Source organism: Silurus meridionalis, chromosome 23 (assembly GCF_014805685.1).
Source record: "Silurus meridionalis isolate SWU-2019-XX chromosome 23, ASM1480568v1, whole genome shotgun sequence".
Taxonomy (NCBI): domain Eukaryota; kingdom Metazoa; phylum Chordata; class Actinopteri; order Siluriformes; family Siluridae; genus Silurus; species Silurus meridionalis.
The window spans coordinates 13,456,382-13,478,230 of NC_060906.1; the positions used below are offsets into that span (position 1 = coordinate 13,456,382).

General features: G+C 38.6%; 1 long non-coding RNA gene across 1 annotated transcript in view; it reads left to right on the forward strand.

Moving 5' to 3' along the window:
• The first annotated feature begins 617 nt into the window (after positions 1-617).
• Positions 618-21,849, forward strand: part of LOC124377307 — a 28,119-nt gene continuing 6,887 nt past the window's right edge. Inside the window, exons 1-2 of the long non-coding RNA XR_006924091.1 lie at positions 618-772; positions 4,317-4,419. This is a non-coding gene — a long non-coding RNA (uncharacterized LOC124377307). The remainder of the gene's footprint in view (positions 773-4,316; positions 4,420-21,849) is intronic.

Below are 21,849 nucleotides of genomic sequence, written 5' to 3' on the forward strand. Positions count from 1 at the left end.
ACTTGTTGTGTTGTGTGTGTGGTTCCTCCCCTACCCCTATTTCCATCAGCCATTCATTATACACATGCATGGTCACGCAGTGAGAAGCAATGCTTACCACCTTTCCACTCAGCCTAATGACAATGAACCCATCCAAGATATTCATACCACACAAGACTTGCTGTAAAGTTACAAACCAGTTCTGTAAAACTGCCTCATACAAAGCACTGAATTTAAATGACTCAGGTACAGTATATTGTGTTTTAAAACAGCTGGTCTCTGCACTAAAGCCCTGAGCTAGTCACCTGTACTGTCAGCCAGACAGAAGAGTAATGATACCATGGTGTCATTATCAAACTCTGTTCCACCTACTGCAAAATCACCTGCAGTGAGACAAAGCTATTACGATCGAATGGAAAAGAAAAAGAGGTAGCAGTCCCTGACATCTGACAGTCCCTCTGGGCCTCTCTTGGGAAATTAAAGCCCAGGTCTCTCTTCAGCCTCTTGAGAATTCTTTCTCTTAAACCCACACGAGTAAGAGACGTTGACTCATACCAGGCTGTGTTTGTCCTTAATGGCATGCCACAGGGGCTGTGCCCACAGAGGACAACTGCATTATGGGGTTGAACACTCCCTGGTGAGATTTCCGTCTCTGGTTTAACCCCCATTCTGCCTGGAACAGTCATCGCTTTGATATGAGTGCTGTAGGCGCAGGATTTGGAGCACAGACTGCTGTTCATTGCAGTGCCTGGCTTTGCATTTCCACCATCCAGCACCAAGGGGCTCGCGGCAGGTTGGCAGCACATGAGCTGATGCATTTAGTTGCTAATATAGATGCTAATGTGGTTCAAGCTCTACTCCAGAGCTGAATGCCTTGTAGGTCATTTTTTGTAATGAAGGCAATTAAACTGAGTTCAATAAAATGACTATTTATGAACAGAGTATCTTTGCAGGGTCTAGTCCAATTCAGACCCATGGTCTATACCATTTCAGCAAAGTGCATTACTGTTGGCATAAATGCAGACTTGTGAATCTCTCTCTCTCTACTTCACACACACACACACACACACACACACACACACAGAGTTTTTCTTATTGACTGTGCCATTTTTGGAAAGGTTTAGATGCTTTTTTCCAAGTGAATTATGTTCTTACAATGTGTCCTATTTTCCACACAGAATAACAGGCTGACTGAGCTGTCAAGTCTCAGAGAAAAGCATTTGTTGATCTAGCCATAGCAATTAGAGTGGTTAGACACTAGGGTGAGATTTCTTCAAATCTTCATAGCTTCACCATGAGCTTTTTATTGAACACCACAAAACGGTGCGCTATCTGATCTGAGCAGTTTCTTTACCTCTGCCGAAGTACTAATTGGTAGGCCACAGTTACAATCGATACCAGTTACAGCCTGAAATCTTATTTATTATTAGAGTGGAAATGTAAAACCTATTATTCAGAGCTGGACTGGATGCACGTACATGATATGGCAAAAAAATAAGTGGACATGTGCAATCTCACCCCAGCTTCTTAAGTTGGGATATGCGAAGAAAATAATTTCACTGTGCTGTAATGTATATGTGACATATAAAGGCTATTGTTCTTTCAGTTATTTTATTTTTCTTTCATATCACTGAATCATCTTACTTGCTTAAATATGCTTTATCAGATAGATTGTCCAACCTAGCCTTCTAACATAACTAAATAATGTGTCAAAATTTGGCCAGCTAATTTAGCTAGCTGATTCTTCAAGTAAAGCTATACAGTCCATGCACAAGGTGACATCAGTATACTTGCAGAATGTGCAGAAATTGCTAGCTATTTTTTTCAGCTTCCTTAATATTTAAATAAACTATATCAATCAATGTTTGAGGCCTTCTAATTGTCTTAATGTTATATCTTAAGGTCCTTTGTCAGCTAGCTTTCTATTAGCACTACCAGAAAGAAAGAGCGATTTTAAATCTGTGGTCTTTTTGCTGTATTGCTTGCATCATTTAATAAGGATTTCCTGTATATACAAAGCTTTTTTTAATCTAGTCTGTTATATCGTGCTCATAGTGAATATGTTAAACAGGGTACATCTGACATACGACTTTTGTGTGTTAAATCCAGGTGTGTCCAATTAGATCAAATTAGTCTTGCTGGAATTAAGGCTGACAAAAACGCCCATAAGGTGTCCAGATGAGGTTTTCGAAAGGAAAATGGCTGAGAAGGTTATTAGAAAAGTGGCAATGCTTTTAACCTTCTTAAGAGCACTGTGAAATCTAGTGGGGAAAAAAGTGAAAGTGGAAAAAATATGGTGAAGCCAAAATGCTATCAAGATCAGGCCAAAGAATATCAGGCCAAGAAATATCAAAGTGTTACACCCAGTTCACTGGCTGAAATAGGAGCACCTGTGTTGACCTGAACATTATCAGCTATTTACTGTTCTTGCAATGATAGAATACTGGCTCGTAGGAATCCATTTCTGAAAAAGACCATGTCAAAAAAACTGAGGGTTTTTTAAAAGAGAGAATTGTGGTCTTATGAGACTTAAGTTAAACCATTTGGTATAAAGCCAAAGCCTAGAATTTGAATCATAGCACATACAGTTCAACAGTCAGGTAACAGAATTTCTGTAAACACATTGATGGTAATATCATGCTCCAGGGTAGATTTTCAGCAGGAGGACCTTGAAACCTTATTGCCTTTACAGGCAAAATTGGAGCTGAAATAAATTGTTCAGGGGAACCTGCAAGACATCTGCATGTGAGGCAAAATATATGGTGCAAAAGGACAATGAGCCAAAGCACAGGTCACAGATGACAACGGAATGGGTTTGTATCTTGAAAATGCGTTCAGAGCTCACAATCAAATCCAATTTAAAATCTGTGGCATGACTTGAAAATTGCAGTTTAGCATTGTAGTCCACAGAGAGTGGTTCTGACTTGAAGAAAATGGCTAAATAAAATCCATAGAGACATATTGAATACAGCTAAGTATTTATTAGTATACAAATTCATAATTGCTGGCAAAGGATGGCTCATACTGATGCAATGAATGCTTATCATTGAAGCATTTTTGTAAAATAATACTGAGGACATACAAATGTTTGTTTTTTTTTCCTTTCTTTAGAGAAATTCAAATTGAGGAGAAAAATAAATCCTTTTATGATATGCTTACATTTGATATTACAGTACAGAAAGGTCAGAAGGAGTTGCATTGTGTGTTTGTGGATTTAGAGCAAGCATACGACAGGGTGCAGAGAGCGGAGTTGTGGTATTGTATGAGGAAGTCTGGTGATTCAGAGAAGTATGTGAGGGTGGTGCAGGAGATGTATGAGGACAGTGTGACAGCAGTGAAGTGTGCAGTAGGAACGACAGACTGGTTCAAAGTGGAGGTTGGATTGCATCAAGTATCGGCTCTGAGCCCTTTCCTGTTTGCAGTGGTGATGGACAGGTTGACGGACGATGTCAGACAGGTGTCTCCGTGGGTTATGATGTTTGTGGAGGATATTGTGATTTGTGGTGAGAGTAGGGAGCAGGTGGAGAAGAGCCTGAAGAGGTGGAGGTACGTGCTGGAGAGAAGGGGAATGAAAGTCAGTAGGAGTAAGATAGAGTACATGTGTGAATGAGAGGGAGGGCAGTGGCGTGGTGCAGTTGCAGTGAAAGAGGTGGAGAAGGTGAAGGAGTTCAAGTACCTAGGGTCAACAGTGCAAAGTAATAGAGAGTGTGTTAGAGAAGTGAAGAAAAGAGTGCAGGCAGGGTGGAGTGTGTGGAGAAGAGTGACAGGAGTGATTTGTGATAGAAGGGTATCAAGAGTGAAAGGGAAAGTTTATAGGACTTGGGTGAGACCTGCGATGTTGTATGGTTTAGAGACAGTTGCATTGAGTAAAAGACAGGAGGTGGAGCTGAAAGTAGCAGAGCTGAAGATGTTAAGATTTTCGTTGGGAGTGACGAGGATGGACAGGATTAGAAATTAGTTTATTAGAGGGACAGCGCATGTACGACGTTTTGGGGACAAGGTGAGGGAGGTGAGATTGAGAGGGTTTGGACATGTGCAGAGGAGGGACATGGGATATCTCGTTAGGAGAATGCTGAGGATGGAGCCGCCAGTAAGGAGAAAAGAGGAAGGCCAAGGAGGAGGTTTATAGTTGTGGTAAGAGAAGACATGCAGGTAGTTTGTTTGAAAGAGGCAGATGTAGAGGACAGGGTGGTGTGGATACAGATGATCCGGTGTGGCGACCCCTAATGGGAGCAGCCAAAAGCAGAAGAAGAAGATTTTAATGCCATCACTCTTGTTTGTTTGTGCATATGTTCTCCAACTGTCATTATTTTATGTTCTTCTTTTGTTTTTTTTAGGGTATATATATAAAAAAATGCAGACATGCCTACAGATACCTGCAATACCCTTGGAGGAGTATCCCAGCACTGCAGACTGTGTGGATATAAAGAGCAATAATGCGTGAGTCACTACAGCAGCATTATCCTAATGTCTAACCCACAAGACACCAGACATTTCTGCCCCTCCTTAATAAGTACCACAGCTACGAGAAAGAGGGACAGACTGAGATTTGAATAGTTGATAGACAGGGTTGGTGTGGTGTTGTTACTTGTCTAAACACACACCATGGCAGAGGGGAAAAAAAGACAAAGATTGACTTCTTGTCTCTCTGTGTCACTGCAAGGACAGGCAGACAAGAGTGCCGCATTGTCGTGGTTAAGAAAGTATCAATCTAACCATACTCGTACATTTAGTCACCCACTCATTCATTTACTGACTCACTGTGTCTCTGTTTGTGCCTTGGGGTCAGCGTCCTGCCCTTTGTTCTCTCTGGGGGGTTCCTGAGTTTATAAAGGCACATCTGTCACTGAGATGAGGCTGTCTAGAGTGTATGTGGAGTGTAGAGCACTGTGCTAGAGTGTAGAGGTCAGTCAGAAACTGCTACAACTTTCAGTAGTTCATAAAAACGCACACATACACAGAGACAACACAGCACAGAACAATACGTACACCTTTACTAATGTAGGTTATCTAATGTAGCCATAGTATCGGTCAACATCTGGCCTAGACCTAAATTCCTACAAATTTTGAGGATGATTCATTGTGTTTTCCAAAAGCATGTTCTTAGAACTTCCTGAAAATGTTAACACTATTCCGACAGCAAACTAATTTTAGACACAAAAATAAGTAATCCGAGATATTGTCAATATACAAAAATGAAAAGAATCAACATAATTGTCATATATTAATCGAACATATAAAGTCAGGCTCATTTTACAACCAGCACACAACCCTTCCACATATTTATTATTGAGAATCCTGCAAGTGTTTGTATCAAAGCAAATGCTTTATAACTTTATGTACATATACTACATGTACTGCTTTTCACACACTGGGGCACAGCATACGTGTGACATGTTATAATGTTATAATTTTATAATGTTATAATCTTATAATGTCATACTCAAATGGCATTTGATTAAAATTATTATAGTTTAAAACGAAAAAATCTAAATTTCATACTCCATTTTAAACTTTTGATGTTCAGATTATTTTCTGAACCTGGAAATTCCATCCTAGTTAATAATGAATGACAGCTCAGTAGGTGTGTTTCATGAATTTCTTACCCTTTAAGCCTTCAGCTTCATAAATTTTGGTCCAGGAACCTTAAGCACACCCTCCTCCTAGGTGCCTTTTATATATACTTTCCTTACAGAAACTTCTCTGCCTTGGTCCTGAATGCTTTTACGTGAACGCTTACCTTGTAAACATCATTGCACATATATTGGGTGTAATGTAAAAATATAGTACAAAATATTTTTTATTTTGTCAATAGACAACTGTGAAATTTTGCAACACAGTAAGGAAGTACTAGAATGGTGGTCAAGTGGCGTCACAATGCTTCGTACAATAACATCAGTTATTCAACCCTTTTTTTAAGTGTGCATCTGTACCTGTGGAACATTAAATAAGATGCTCTTTCCACCTGATGCCCTACTCCTCAGCCCATTCATTACATGTAACATATTTGTAATCTGATGCAATGCTGAGTGTAAAACTGTGGGTCCTACTAAATAAGGTCACAGAGCACAACACACCTGTATCCAGTAGCAAACCTTCACTTCATTTGTTTTATCTTTTTGTTTTGTTTCCATGGAAGATGACCTGCCTGTTTGTCTCCACCCACACCCCCACACTCTCTTTCCACTCCTATTCCCAGACACCCCAGGGGTCGACCACTGATGAGGTCATGGATGGAATGAGTGAGTCATTGTGCGTCTGTGTCTTTGCACTGTACTCCACCCTCTCTGGGGATGACATCCATAGATAGAGCAATAGGGCACTATTTTTTTTTCACTGAGCGAAAGGTTGCAGTCAAGCATGTGATAATTCAAACATTACACCATTTATAAGAAATTGGTTGGTTGGTTGGTTGGTTGGTAAAACTGATATCGACTAAAGTTTGTAATTATTTAATGTTGTAGTGATTCATCATCCCCCATGTGGTTGATAATACATTTTGCACAGGATGTTATGACGCAACTGGCATGGTTTTTTATTTCACTTACGTAGTGGTGACTCTGAAATGGCACGCCTTTGTTTCAGTACTGGTCAGCTCCACTTATGCACTGTATGCTTGTTATGCTTTCCACAAGATTGCCCGGATTGTGCTTATTCGGTTTTACTGCATTTGCAGTATTAGTTCCAGAAAAGTGATAGAATTGCTTGGACATGGAGACTAGCTACACAATGGCTGCCTCCACTTCAATAAGAAAGCAGGGATGAATGACCTGGCAAACCTTGGCTCCCACACTTAAGTTACAGCAGCAGTATTATCCATCTTGCAAACACTGAACAGATCAAGTACAAAAGAAAGTGTAATAGTTTGGATGAAAAATTTTAAGGAGTCCTATGCTCTGATCTCATGCATTCCCAGTGTAATGAGCCATAGTGCTGTTCTATGTGCCTCTCATGAGCTCGGCTGACTTTCTTGGGTTGTTACTCCTGTATGGTGCTGTCAATACTGTAGACCTGCAGCGAAGCTGGATAATGTTGAGTGAGGGTCTGTCCAATCAGATGTAATTATTATTTTTTCTTTCATCAGAAGCACATCATGAGGTTGCTCCTACTGTTTTTCAATGGAACAAAAAAAGCAATCACTACCTAGGAAAGCCATTAATTTTAATTAATTACTAGGAGGAAATATAACGAATGAATTGTGTTCAGTAATTAGAATTTTTTAAATAATTGATTATGATTATGCACAGAACTGTATATTGTAAATGTTACAGCAGCCATCTAAAGAGAGGTCCAAAAGCCTGTGATTACACTGAAAATCTGTTGGTGTTTTTATTTAAAGATGGAAAAACAGAAAGTTTATTAAGAATGCTTAAAAATTTCAAACAAATACAGTAAATGTTTACTATCTTGAATATTTGATATACAAGATTCTGCACTATTTCTAGGTGCCTTCTGAATTGTAAGCAAATGTGTGATATTGGCCGTGTTACCTGCTTTGCACAAAGGTCAGATTTTCCTAGTGCCAAATTGCTAAAATAGATAAGCACAGAATTACGGAGTCTGCGCCAACCTGAGTGCACATTTTCATTAAAGCAAAAGGAGCACCAAATGGCAGGAAAGTCTGAAATTCATGTGAATATTTTCAAAGATTCTATTTCAAAGTTGTCAATCACATAATGTGTAATAAAAATAGTTGAATTAAATTTAAAAAGAATGTAGAATAAAATAGAAGAAGCATTTTCACTATATTGTGTGCTTGTGTGTGAGCTTCACGAGGAAGACTATGCAGTGGCACTGTTTAGCAGAGCTCCAGGAGTCACGCCCTTTGAGAAAGAAGAGATTAGAAGCATTTGAGTGAATATCCGGATTGCAAAGGAATTAAAAAAAAAGGAAAACGAGGAGAAGTAAACAAGCAAACCCTTTAACTGAGAAGAATAATAAATAGAAGGGGAGTTCTGCTTTCATAAGCTGCTAAAATGTCAGATGTGAAGAATGTTCAGGAAAAAATAGGTGGGGACAGAAGACTAGAAGGAAAAGAGCTGGAAAAATTAGACGCTGTGTTCTACTACTTGTAATGCAATCAATTCTGGATAAAACGTCTTTCTGTCTCCTTTTTATTTTTCAGAGTGTGATGCATTGTGCCCTTATTGGCATCTCTGGCTCCGGTCTAGCAATAATATAATAAACACAGGCAGACAAGAAGGTATTGCTGCACACAGTCTTGTGCAATCTCTTTCTGTCTCTTTCTCTGTACAAATAACAAAGCTATTATTTTAGTGGCCAGATTTCATAAGTAAATATGTGGATTTCACATTCTAGTTCTGTTTTTGAAGACTGATGTCATCACTCATTTTTAATTGATGATTAATACACATGCATTTTGCAGAATGTAAGAATTTACAGAGTGACACAACTCAGATTTTACCCCAAGCTATATCAAAATGAGCTCATAAAAATCACAAAAGTAATTATGGAATTTGTTCGAAATTTCAGTTAAGTCAATCCTAATCATAGCCTTAATTTTATCAATCTGGGAGAGCCAGCGATCCCTTAAGAACAATCTCTAGCCAAAAAGTGTCCGAGACTATGATTATCGTTTAAACAATTCCCTAACCTGACCTGCTGGAGGGCCGGCACCAGCAAAGATGTAAATACAGGTGACTACAACCTGCTGACCTCTGGCTTGATAGTAGTATCAAACATTATATTTTTACCTCTGTTTTATAACTCATTTCATTTCAGTGTGTGACATAGGTTTACTAGCTGCTTTAACAGGAAAAACCTGTACATCAGTGCTTTTATGCAATTATATAATCAGCCAATCATGAGACAGCAGCATAAATCATAAAACCATGCAATCACAGGTCAGTAGCTTTTATTTAAGGTTCACATCAAACAACAAGATTGGGTAAAAAATCTGAATATCTGAGCAAAGCCTTTTCTGCTGGCCGAAACACTATCAGAAGCTCTGACCTTCATTTACAACAGAAATTTTAATATTTATTCCATGAAATTTTATTAATTTATTCCCAGAAGTTTATTCTCTTCATTTCGTAGTGTTTCTCTTGGCTGCACTGCTTCCAGTACGTGTATGTGAATGTTAGATTTTTTGACCAATCAGATTTCAGCCACTATGTGCTGCCATGTCAATCTAATCTGCCCAGGACCTTCAAGGTCTGTACTGCTGGCTCTTTTACCATAGTCTTTTTAAGATATAGTTCTGAAAATGAGATAAATCAGATTTCGTATTCGCCTCACAGGGCAGCTAGCAGGCCCAGAATAGCGTCAGCATTTTTCCGTCCTCTGATTGGTTGGTCAGAGGGAAACTGTTTCAGCCAAGTTCAACTGGCAGAACACGTCTGTAGCACTCTGCACACATTAATACATCTGAGTGAGACTTTTTAATGCTTACGGAGAAAGAGAAATTGATTTGGTCTCAGACATACTTAAAAATTCATTTTCAAGAAACGCTAGTCATCATGAGAAGAGGTCAGCCAACCCTGAAGCTAGCTAGCTTGTCTCAGTCTGGGAAAGGGTTTGTTCTCCTCTTCCAGACCAGTGAATATGAGCGGTACCACTGGATTACAGCCTCTGAGGAGCGGTGCAAATTATGAGTCTGCATCTCTGGTGAGTAGGTTGTATTTTATTTACATTTCTATGTTTTTGTCATGTTATTAGACAAATATTGATTCTGAACTGTTCCAGATTATGTAGGTGACACAGCTGTGGTTATAGCATAGAGGATTAAAGTTTGCTTTAGTAAAATGGTATTCACTCTCCATATGCGAATGCCTCTCTCTCTGTAATTATATGCTTTGTTATATTGCGTTTTTGCATAGTATTGATGGTTTTTATAATTGTGATGTGATGGTGGTATTAAGAGGTAGATTAAGTCGGGTAAGTCCCCACTAAAGGCCCAGGTACCAAATGCACGGGCTGTCACTGGTGTTTAAATATTAAAATGCTGATCAGCTGAGAATTATATAGACAGCAGACTTTAAAGTTTGCACAGAATAGTGCTAAAAACTAGCAAGGTAGCAATTGTGCTGTCAGAAACCATTTTGTTGATGCTTTTGTTGATCAGAAAATAATGGTCAGACTAGATCAAACTGACAGGACAGCTATAGTAACTCAAGCAAAAATAGTGGTGAGCAGAAAAGCATCTCGGCGCATAAAACACACTCAACCTTTAGGCAAATGTGCTACAAAAGGAAAATACTACAACCATAGTTTTGGGCTCTGATATTACACCTGCCATGGCTCACTGAAACCAGACAGTTAAAGGACAGGTGGTGATTAAATATCAAAAGACTTTAAGACAGGCATTGTGACAACAGAATGATTGGTATTAATATATTCCCCAAAAATCCTGTACAAAATTATGAAATACAAGTATTAGGTGGCTTTAAATATATAACTCACACCATGATGCCAACGCACATCTGGAGGCAGCAAACTCTTTAGTCAGTCTGGTGGCTTTATCATGTGAGAGAGCAGGGATAGACTGTACATACAGCCTCAATGCAGTGGTGATTTATCCCTGTGAGGACTGTTTGAGATCCTGTGCAAGCATTTTTGCACTGCATTTAACAGACAGTCGATAGGGCTAGGCCATTGTTTCAGACACACTGCAGGACACATGTATTAACCCCTGCGGTTTGTGAATGTCAGCATGCTCCTCTACAGGAACTTTATTTTTGAAATATGTCAAAGTCCCAGAATTGCAGAAGGGAAGAATTTCTAACTCTAGCTCCAATAGTGACTTCATCTGGAATATGAATTTTGAGGAAAAAACAAGTAATAACTTGAACAAACAAACAAACAAACAAAAAGAATAACAGCATGTGCTTTGTTAATTGTTTTTATGCATAATAATTTTTATTTATTAAATTTTTTTTATTTTACATTAAATCACATTATTAAATCAATGTGGTTTAATAAAAGTATGCCATTATTAATGAATGAAACATTCTGTACATTCAAAATTTCTGTAAAGTATTGTGCAATATGTTTTTGCCTCAATCTTAGTTTTATATTCCACAAACTCTTAAATCTGGCTAAAGACAATCAAAATATTGAGAAGAACTCCGCTGGTTATGTTCCAAATCCCCATAAATCACCTGGGTTTTAAAATATAGAGAACATATACGCAACACGTTGCAACAGTCCAATCTAGAGATTAGGATGGCAAGTCAGATTTCATAGTCAATTACAAAAAACAATAAAAAGATTGACTTTAATTAATTATTTTGTTACATTATATTTAAGATTGTGTTGTCACAGTACAAATAATAGTTATAATAACCATGATTATTGTTTATATGTTTGTTTGTGAGAAAAAAAACATGGTGGAAAAAATCAATACAACAAAAGTGAACAATATTTGTTTTAAAATAGACACAATGAATGGTATACATGTATATGACTGTATGGTAAAGGAATAGTTGGAGAAAATAAATGTGTGCCAGCTTTTCTTTACTTCACTCTTAGTGTTTAGCTTATGCACATTAGTACAACTTAGAATTAAACCTCTCCAGTTCACATACTACCTACAGGTCAATGCTCATAAACACCAAAATCTTGTTACTGATTATAAATAATCCTAATGACAGGAGCTACCCAGTTGAGACTGAGTGGATTAGCTTTCTGACTCTCATACTGAATACACAATGAAGCTGCCTTTGCAGCTCACATATTGTTCCTGCCAGGATCAGAGAGCTCAAACTTGCAAAGTGTAAAAGGACTGGCTTTTTGCTGCAGTTTCAATTATGCAGTTAGCATTCACGCAGGATTAATGATGGAAAAGCACTGTCTCTTTCCAAAATCCGTTCACTACTAGATGTGTGGAGCGATAAGAGCCTTGTGGAGAAAATGAAATAGCTTGGTGAGAACAAATTACTGCACTGGCATTGATGGAACTGCTTCATATAAATCACATAAGCAAATAAAAATAAATCAGTTTGTGCACTAATTAAATCTTGAACTGTAAAAAACTGAAGGCAGAGCTATCCATGATGAATGGATCACTGTTCAGGCTGCAGGCAATAGTCTCTTTAAAACATAGCATGTGTAGTGTGTCTGAAGTGGCTGGCCGGGATTTCTGCAGTCAGTGTTACATCAGAATGTTTTCTGTTTACTTGGCTAATGCTGCAGCTCAAAGATCTCTTGTGCACAAAGAGGGAATTAATGTACAGCAATTACACCTCCACATAAACACGGCTGAAAGAAACGATGTTTGGTGGTTGGAATCGGGAGATAACGCAACGGCAAGCAGAACACGCCATTTGAATGCATTTGATTTTCTGTTGTGTTTTATTTAAGCCAGATTTTGAATAGGTGAGCTGCACATAAATATACAGCCGACCTCCTATCAATCTAGCGAACCCACAGAAAATATGAACAAATATCACACTATATTGTGGCTTTAAGTGGAAAATCTCTACACTGAAAGCTTTTTTAAGATTCATACTGAATTTATAAACCACTGTGGACCCTTTGAGGGTAAATTTCTCTTCTCTTAAATTTCACTGGTAACATTTTCTGAACTTTTTATTTCAGTTTTGTTTCACTATTAAAAGTTTGTCTGTTTGTACTTTAAATGTCACTTGCATACGTTCAAAAACATTCTAACTGTATCACATTCAGAATGGCAGGAATTTCTGCAACAGCGTATGATCTAATGTAAAGTGCGTTGGTAGTGCTGTTTCTGCAGTATTAATAGTGCTATATAAAATGTAAATGTACGATTTACATGCCATAAAATTGCATCAAAATTAAAAAGCCTTTTTTAAATAGGCATCAGCTCTCTGCTTTTAACAATTTTAATGTCAAGTTTACATAACACCTGAGTCAAGTGACATCATGACAACTGAGTTTATAGCTAAGTCTGCTTTAGGGAGATCAGAGTTACATCATGATTCTGATATGGAAATCCCTTGTAAGGTTATTTGGCATGTAAGGTTATTTGGAAAATGAACAAAGCAAGTCTGTGGTGGTTGATGAACTCTTGGTGGTAACATCGACATGAAGATCTGGTATATTATTGTTCTTGTAACAATAGAATTTTTTTATAAATATGTGCAATACATTCACACTGCACTGACAGTGTAATTTGCATTTTGTTTAGCAGATTAAAATGTCAGAATTTCATGAACATGTTTTACAGTGACATTCATTCATTCTTGCATTCATTCATTCATTCATGAAGGCAACAGTTGCCATTATACATCATAGCCACCTTGCCATTATGTAACTCTCACATACAAACCTTCACCAAGTTACCAAGTAATTTGTCATGATGCTCTAATATAAGTCATCCCATTGCTGGTTGTTGTAACATTTTTCTGTTAGAAGACTTATATCAACTTAATATTTAAACTGATAAACGCAGAATTTATGACCACTAAAGCTTTTATAATGCTTATGCAAGCTGTTATGAATATTTTATTTTTCAATCTGATTTAAGTCTCATTCTGGTGCCAACATTTTTATTTGTGCCAACCTCCAAAGGGAACTCATTTTTAAAAACCTCTAGTTTGAGAGATGAAAGTTAATGATCCTGAAGGACCAATATACATGAGGGAATTACTATATTCCTTGGAATTTTTTAAGAGGATTTCTGATGTAGTTCAGCTATAGTTACCTCCCTAGATGCAGGACTGAACCTGAGCAGCTTGGGCTCCTGCCATTTTTAACACATTGAAATGAAAAGAAAACAAGTTTGTGCTAGTGGATTATTTTATCTTGGATGCCACACATGATCCACATTCAAAAGCTTCGGAGCTCTCCTCCCTGTTGCTGTCTACACAGAGAACGAGCTCATTTGATCTGGCAGGAATGAGGGAAGCAGAAGGAAGGCAAGGGAAAGATGGAGAGAAATAAGTAAGAGGGGTAGAAAGAGAGAGAGAGAGGAAGAGAGGGAGAGAAAGGCAGGTGCTTCCCTTCCCACTGGCCTCCTCCCTGCAGTGCCTGGTCTTCCGCGCCTATACAGAACAGCTGCCTCATGTCACATCTTTCCTCTACACCAATCCCATCTCATGCCAGTACCATCCATTTCTCCATCTTTCTTTCTATAGATCACCATTAGAAGCCGCTCATAATTTTTCAGTCTGGTGTCAGTCTTCACACAACATGCTGTGTTCTAACTAGAGCAGATTTGGAGAGAAAAGACATTTTTTCCACCAACTCCCACACATTCCCCTGCTAATACAGAGTGTTCCCTGTGAGAGACATGCCCTGAATTCATATGAGCTTTTTTTGGGGGCCTTGAAAACATTCCTCCATTTGCCCTCTCAGCTCCTCCTCCTCCCTCCACTTTGATCCGAACAGATTGACCAAGGCACAGCACAACAACCACATTCCACACCGGCTCTCAGCAGCCACGCCAGCTGCCACTGGCCATTATTCAATTAATGCAGATCCCAAAGATCAGAGAAACTGCAGTGGCAGCTATAAATGCAGACCTCATAAAGGTCTGTAGCCCAGTGGAAATTGGTTAAATTTATATAATTATCTTTTCTTTTATGCATTCATGAATAACGTTTGATTTAAGCAGTGATATTAGGCATACTGTTTGAATTTGCACTTTAGCACACCTCATTGCACTCTGTGATGTAGGTCCTTAGGGCAGGCACAATAACGTAAAGGATAAAATTGCAAAGTATATTTTTAATGAACTCTTTTCTCATTATATGACTTAGACACTCAGAAGTTCTTTTGCACAAGCACAGACTACGCACATAGCCTTCATACAGATGCAAATGTTTCCATCTATGCCTTTGGGGACTCATTTCATGAGCTCGGATTTGCATGGGAAGATTCAAACGCAGCCTGAATCGACTCTAGACTCATGAAGGTGAAAGATTTATTGTGCAATGACCAACAATTTGCTTGTGAAAACCAAATGTAAAAAAAAAAATCAAGTTCATTTTGTACTCTTGGGCTGAATGTGCAAGTTCAGTCATGACGATCAAATGTGCTGGTGCATTATTTGAATGACAGAACTATTTCTTTGGAAATGTCTTTAATGCGCAGTGAAGAACGGTTAACGGGCTCACACAACGGTTTTTACATAATTGCCAACCATTAGCTTGTCTTTTACCAAATTCACATTTCTAATTTCTCATTCTTCCATCAGCTATGGATTTTGACAAAAGTACAGAATAAATACGTCACCCATCATCAGTCTTAAAATGCTCAAGTTTAAAAAAAGACACAATTTATATGTTCCTTCCTCTCAGGAAATCAGCGCTGGGTTTTGGATGTGCAAGGTTCAGGCAGCACTGGGATCCAAGTGTGCACTCTGGGTCGAGCTATTTGTATTGTTAGCACTGCTGAATGGGGCCATCTGCCCGCTGCTTGCTGATGGTTGTCTTGGCTAGTTGTTCTTTAACAATAAGGACAGGAGGCTTGGTTTTGTGGCCAGGCGTCACGATGGACAATAGAAGAGAGTGGAAAACTAGCAGCAGGCTAATGGAGCCCTGATCCTACAGGCGCACTTGGTAAACACCACTACTGATAAGCACCTCGTAGACAGATTAGCCTGGCAGGCAAGTACAATGTCAACGATGCTAATTACCCTGCACTGCATGCGCAAAACAAACATGTGCGTTCTCTGAGATACAGATACAGACACAAAAACAAATCAGATAGATACAGGCTTTCTCTGTGAAACAGACACAAAGGAAACTGGCAACATGGCATGCACACAGACATGCGTCATCTGTATTTAATTGTGCATCAGCCATATTAGCACTTTTCATTCTTCTGTGCTCACTTTTTCCTGTTCCACTCAGCCACACCATGAAAACTCATTTTGTTGTTCACCTGCTTTCATATCACTCATCTTCAAAATCTTTGTTCTAGGTGAAATGTGTGCTTTATATCCTGACCTTCAAACCCATAGCAAGACTGTACTGTATTTTAGCTCCGCCCCTTCTTCCCACCCGAGCAGAAACAGCGTCACGAGTGCCACTTTTCAAAACCAACGGAAATACATGCTTTCCTTCTTTTTTTTCCATCACTCCTGTGGTGTGGAACTGGACTGTGGCTCTCTAATCGCAGGGTCATCTGCCTGGCCTGGATGCACAAATAATGGTTGCCTGCCTCCTGCTGCTGAATTATGGATGCGAGAGAGATGAATATTTCATTTTCCTCATAGCTGGGGCCTTTTGGCTGCAAGGGTGGGGCACGATCATGTGACCTGTTTGACTGGTGGACAACTCATTTCTTATTGATGTAGGCATTTAGCTGGATTGAGATAATAATGAGGCTGGCAACGCTTAGCACACGTAAATCACAACTCAGCTTTGAGAGACGTTATCTGGAAATTTAGGAGGTTTCATTAATCCAGGAGGTAACCTGTGACATATGCTATGGACACAAGCTGCTGTGAGTCTATTCACTCTTACAAATGATTTCACATCCCAACTGAAGTCATTCAGCTGCCCAATTGCTCGATTTTTTCCAATTGGAAACAGAGCCACTCATGTACCACTCAATGCTTTCTATACACTTGTATACCCACCAGCATGCACATGCGTGCACTCACATGCATACACCCACACATCCTTCTTCACCTTGTCATCAAGTGGCTAATAACCAAAGCTTCGGTGAGCCAAAAGCTTCTTTCCCGGTGTTCAGATTTAATTATTTCCATTGTTTAATCAAGCACACCATTTAATCATTGAATTTGAATAGGGCTTTTAGTAGTGGCCAACAGGACAGGATGACCATGCAGAGGCAGCCAAGCATTGCCTCTCCTTTCCTTAGCCCATCAAAGTCCATCAAAATAATTTCACACATGGAGAGCAAACCTTAATGGCACTTCACAAATGGCACTGGGGCCCTCCTCACCCTAGGGAGGGAGGGAACGGGTGAGCATAGGAGGGGAACCTTAGCGCAACAATGGCCCATTAGCGTGACCGTGAAAGATGTGCTGCCTCATGCTGCCAGCAGTAGACATTTCCATACAGCACATGTTCAGATAGACGCTCAGAGACACTTCAGTTCAGCACCTCAAACTGTACCATGCCTTCTGGGCCATTACGTATGATATCTGTATTTTATACAGCCTCTGGGTTGCACACACAGCAAAAATATGTAGAGTGCTGCTGTCAGCTATGTGATCACTATTTTGCCTGTGGCTGTGCTACTGTCCAAGATCAAGTATCACCTTTGTGCCAGGAAAAAATAGCTAGATTTCAGGTGACCTCTCTGGTGCAGCATGAGTTAGATATTTTCCCTGTACCACACTGACATGATCATCAAGTAACTGCCTTAGCCTACTCATACTTTATACTCTATATGAATAATTCATATGTATTATTCTGCAGGCAATGTACAGAATCACAACATCATTGCTTATCATTTTATATACAAATGCAGTCAGTTGGATAGAAACCACCAACCAGTTTTAACTAAGCAGAAAATGTACAGTAGAAAATCTTGGATGTTACAGCTCTGGAAATGTTCACTTACAAATGTGCCATGGTGTTATTTGTGAACATCTAATAACATTAACACTATGTAACATTATTACAGCAGATGTTCAGGTCATTGTTGCAATGTTATTCTTCAGAAAACAACAATATAGCTTTTTTTAAATGATTAATTAGTGTGTTACATTTGCCTTCTTTAGTTACTATAGAATATTTGCTCCATTTGCTTTTGGTAATTCTAGATCCAGTGTTTTTAATATGTTCTTACATCTTTACAACTATTTATGACCCAACTCACCAAATAATGACCAGAGTACAGTTTCACAAAAGTATCCTACAGTCAGAGAATGTTCAATATGGAGATTATACTGCCATTTTACACAGATTTTGTACAGCTATGTGTTTAGGAAACTCAACAAAGTAACGTATGTGAGTTAGAGCAGTGAAATTACAGCCTTTCAAGCCTGAAGTCAGACAACCCTAGAAATAACATGACGAATAACTGATTACACTGCTTGTTAAAACCGCTGCTTTTTCTGTAATTATAAATGGTGGTGTGGTACCAGCAGAGTAGGTGTAGTAGCAGTAGTGCATGTCTGGGATGGGTGAGTTGGGATGCAAGGTGCTCTTTTCTCCATGAGCCATATTCTCCCAAATAAATATCTTAATACAGGCCTGTCACTATGCACTTTCACTCAATGAGACTCTTGTGTGATGCCATTTGTAGCAATTATCAGACGCAAGCTAATGGCTGTTTCTGTTCCCAGTGCAATGTAATGGTTTATGACATTAAGCACTTTCAGTCATGCTCTTCTGATCATGGAGGAAATTCAAGGACAAAAATATAAATATGTAGCCCTTCTAATGAGTGGTAGTATCAGTGTTTGTAGCAGTTGCTGTTCCGGCGGGTAGGATACAAAGATGAGAATAAGAGTATGACAGGCCAATCATAGAAGTCCTCTCAATCACTGGCAAGCCTAAACTCAAGGGAAATGCTGAGGAGAATGAACGGGAATACAGTGGTACCTAAACACGGCACTATTTCACTGGAGACATGCAGCCACAGAGCTGTAACGATCCACTAACTCAGCCTTTTTAATGCACACTCTGCTGTGTTCTCTGCTAATAATTGTGCTAGTTTGTATTTTGTAAACCATTTTTTTTTGTTGTGGTTTTTTTCTGTTCTTTGAACACAACATTCAAACACACACACACACACACACACACACACACACACACACACACACACACACTTATGGAACCGTACTGTAGCTTTCATGTTTTCATGACCCACTCCATTGGGAGAGGATGATTGTTTTACTGTTGAACGTGCTTAACAAATGCGAGCCAATGAGTCACCCCTTCTTTTATCCTCAGACCCACAGGCCACATAAAAGTGATTACAGCCTTTCATTTGCATTTGACGAACACAGCATATTATGATGCTGCACTGACTCTGAACAATTCAGGGACGTACAGTACTTCCTTGCTTTTGCACTCTTCGCCTGCCTTTGTCATTCCATCTTCTCAAGCGTGAATTGTTTATACAGATTTCACGAGAAGACAGCTTGACAGGTTGAGATAGAAAAGGGGAGTGAGCCTTTCCTAATGAGAAATGAGAGACTGTCTGTGATGCCTTTTCTTCTCATTAGAAAAGGGACGTTAGCAGGAAAGGGGATTTTCTACCCATCCACCAGTTAATCACTCGCACTTTGACGACTCACTGATTGAGAACCTCTGCTTAAGGACACAGTGCCACCATGTGGCTGGGCTACATTTGTCCTTGCAATAAATTCGCTTTGAATGACAACAATGAACTAATCAAGGCTTTGTGGATTTTAACTAGTTTAATGAAAAATTCACTAAGGGCCAAAAACATAAAGAAAATATCTGTAGTCAAATGTAAATAACTTTAAAAAAAAACTACAACAACAGACAATTAATAGACAATCTGATTAGAGTTCATGCCAAGAGGCTATGGATACATTTGTGATATGCTATTGAAACAGATCATTTGTAGTGTCTGTATGAGACTTTGAAATAAAGTGCAAAACCGAAAGAGAGTTAATAAATATGCAAATATCTTATTTAAAAAGAGATTTAAATTAGGTAACACAAAATGACAATTTAATGCCAGTACACACAGTAATCCTAAGCAAGTAAATAATTTCATCTCTAGTCACACCTATGTCTGTAAATTGCAGACTACAGCTCTTAAAATCCTCTACCTCTTTTAAAAATAACCACTAATTACTGCTTTGCTGAGCTGTCTATGATAACAAGTCTTTATTATCTGTCTCTCTTGATTAGTGTTTTGACTATAGCCTGCTTATTTTTTCAGACTTAATCTTGTTTTGTTTGTCTCTTTGTAGCTTGCATGACCAGTGTTGCGTAGCCCTACTATACTGATTTTAACAACACCATTAAGCCTGCACTTGTTTGTCCACTGCATGAAAGATGACTCCACCAAAAGCATAGATGCCAAAGGTTTCAAAAAATTCCACAAAGCTCTTTTTGCTTAAGACCATGTAGCTGTGTTACAGTGTTCCACTAGAAGACATGAAGAAGCATTCCATCTAGCTACAACTCCTGACAAATTCCAGTAATATCATGGCAGTGTGTCACATAAAAATGCTTCCCATTGCCTACCTCACTGTGCTTTTCAATCAGTTGGATAGAAACCACCTACCAGTTTTAACTAAGCAGAAAATGTACAGTAGAAAATGTTGAATGTTGCGGCTCTGGAGATTTTCACTTACAAATGTGCCATGGTGTTATTTGCGAACATCTAATAACATCAACATTATGTAACATCATTACAGCAGATGTTTAGGTCATTGTTGCGATGTTATTTCTTTAGAAAAAACGATATAGCTTTTAAATATTTTTTTTTTTTTTTTTTAATTTCCCATTGCTTACCTCACTGTGCTTTTCTTTACAAAATATCATTCTTAAAAAAAAGAAAAAAAATACCAGCTCTTGATAAATTATTATGACAAATTAGCTGGTGAGCAATTCATGTCAACCGTAAAAAGGTTCATGGTACTGTATGCCCTAAAGGACTGAGTTAGCTACAGAGAGCAAATGCAACAAGCCTACACTCATCAATGCATTCCATCAGGGGCTAAAAAGGGATGTGATTACAGAGTTGGTTTACTATGACAGTGGAATGTAACTAGATGTGCTCATTGGTTTGGCCATTCGCCAAGACAAACTCCATCACGTAGCAGAAGATTCACTAGGTCCTAACTTACCCCAAATTACCTGTCAAAAAGTGTCAAAATGTCTGCTTCTACTAAGAAAAGACAGCCCACTGCATCACAGTGTCTATTTCATCCAAACTATTCATTGGTCAGATTCATTTTATTCTCTTTCAACCATCCAAGTGATCCAAACTTAAACGAGTCTATGGAATCCCCTAATAACTTGAGCATAAGCTTGGTTTTGTTTACCGCATATTTCACAATGCAAACAAACCAAAAATCTTTGACTGAATAACAATTCACAATCCTTTCACTCTTTTGAGAACTTTGTCGGAGAAACCCCTGAAAAATGATGGAGGTGTTATGGAGTTGTTTAGAAAATCCAGAGCATGCATCCTATGTCCACACAGACCTATCAGTCTTATCACCCTAGTAGTAAAAGGCTCATTAACAACCTCACAGTCCACAAAAACACACAGTTAGGCGCTAAGATCAACTTTGTTAATTAAGTTATCGCCATCCAGATCTTGCAGATTTGTTCATAACAATATTGGATGAACTTTCCTGACTAGACATGGCTATTGTTCACATGTTAGATCCCTGGTATTCCCAGGTTTGATTACTGCAACTCAACACTGTAAAAAGCTTTTGCATTTCTAGGAAAAAATATCTTGTATGTTCTTCAGATTGTCTTAGTGGTGGAGCCATTAGAAGTGCCTCAATAATTGTTTTTTTTTACAAAGGATTATATAAACCAGATAACTACAACCTAGATTCTAAAAATATTGGGACACTGTGTATAAATAAAACAGACTGCAATGATTTTTATTCACAGTAGAACACAGAAAACATCAAATGTTTGAACGGAAGATATTTACAGATTTAAGCAATAGCTAAATGTATTTTACATTTGATGACATAAAAAGATCTCTGGAAAGTTGGCCCATGTTCAATTTTAACAAACATTTACATACACAATATGTATGTGAGATGTTTCATGTAGGTGCTTGTATGTGTTTATAGGTGTACCTATGTTTTTGAGTCTGAGTGTTTGTGTGTCTGTTTTCCGTGTTCGCTCATCTCCTGCAATAATTAAACTCTAAGGATTTGCACACACAGAAACACATATGTCCTTGAGGACTCTCGAATATGTTGTACCTGACACAAATATTACCAGACACTGACCAACAAACATTATTTAACAAACCGGTACATTTGATCAAAGTAGA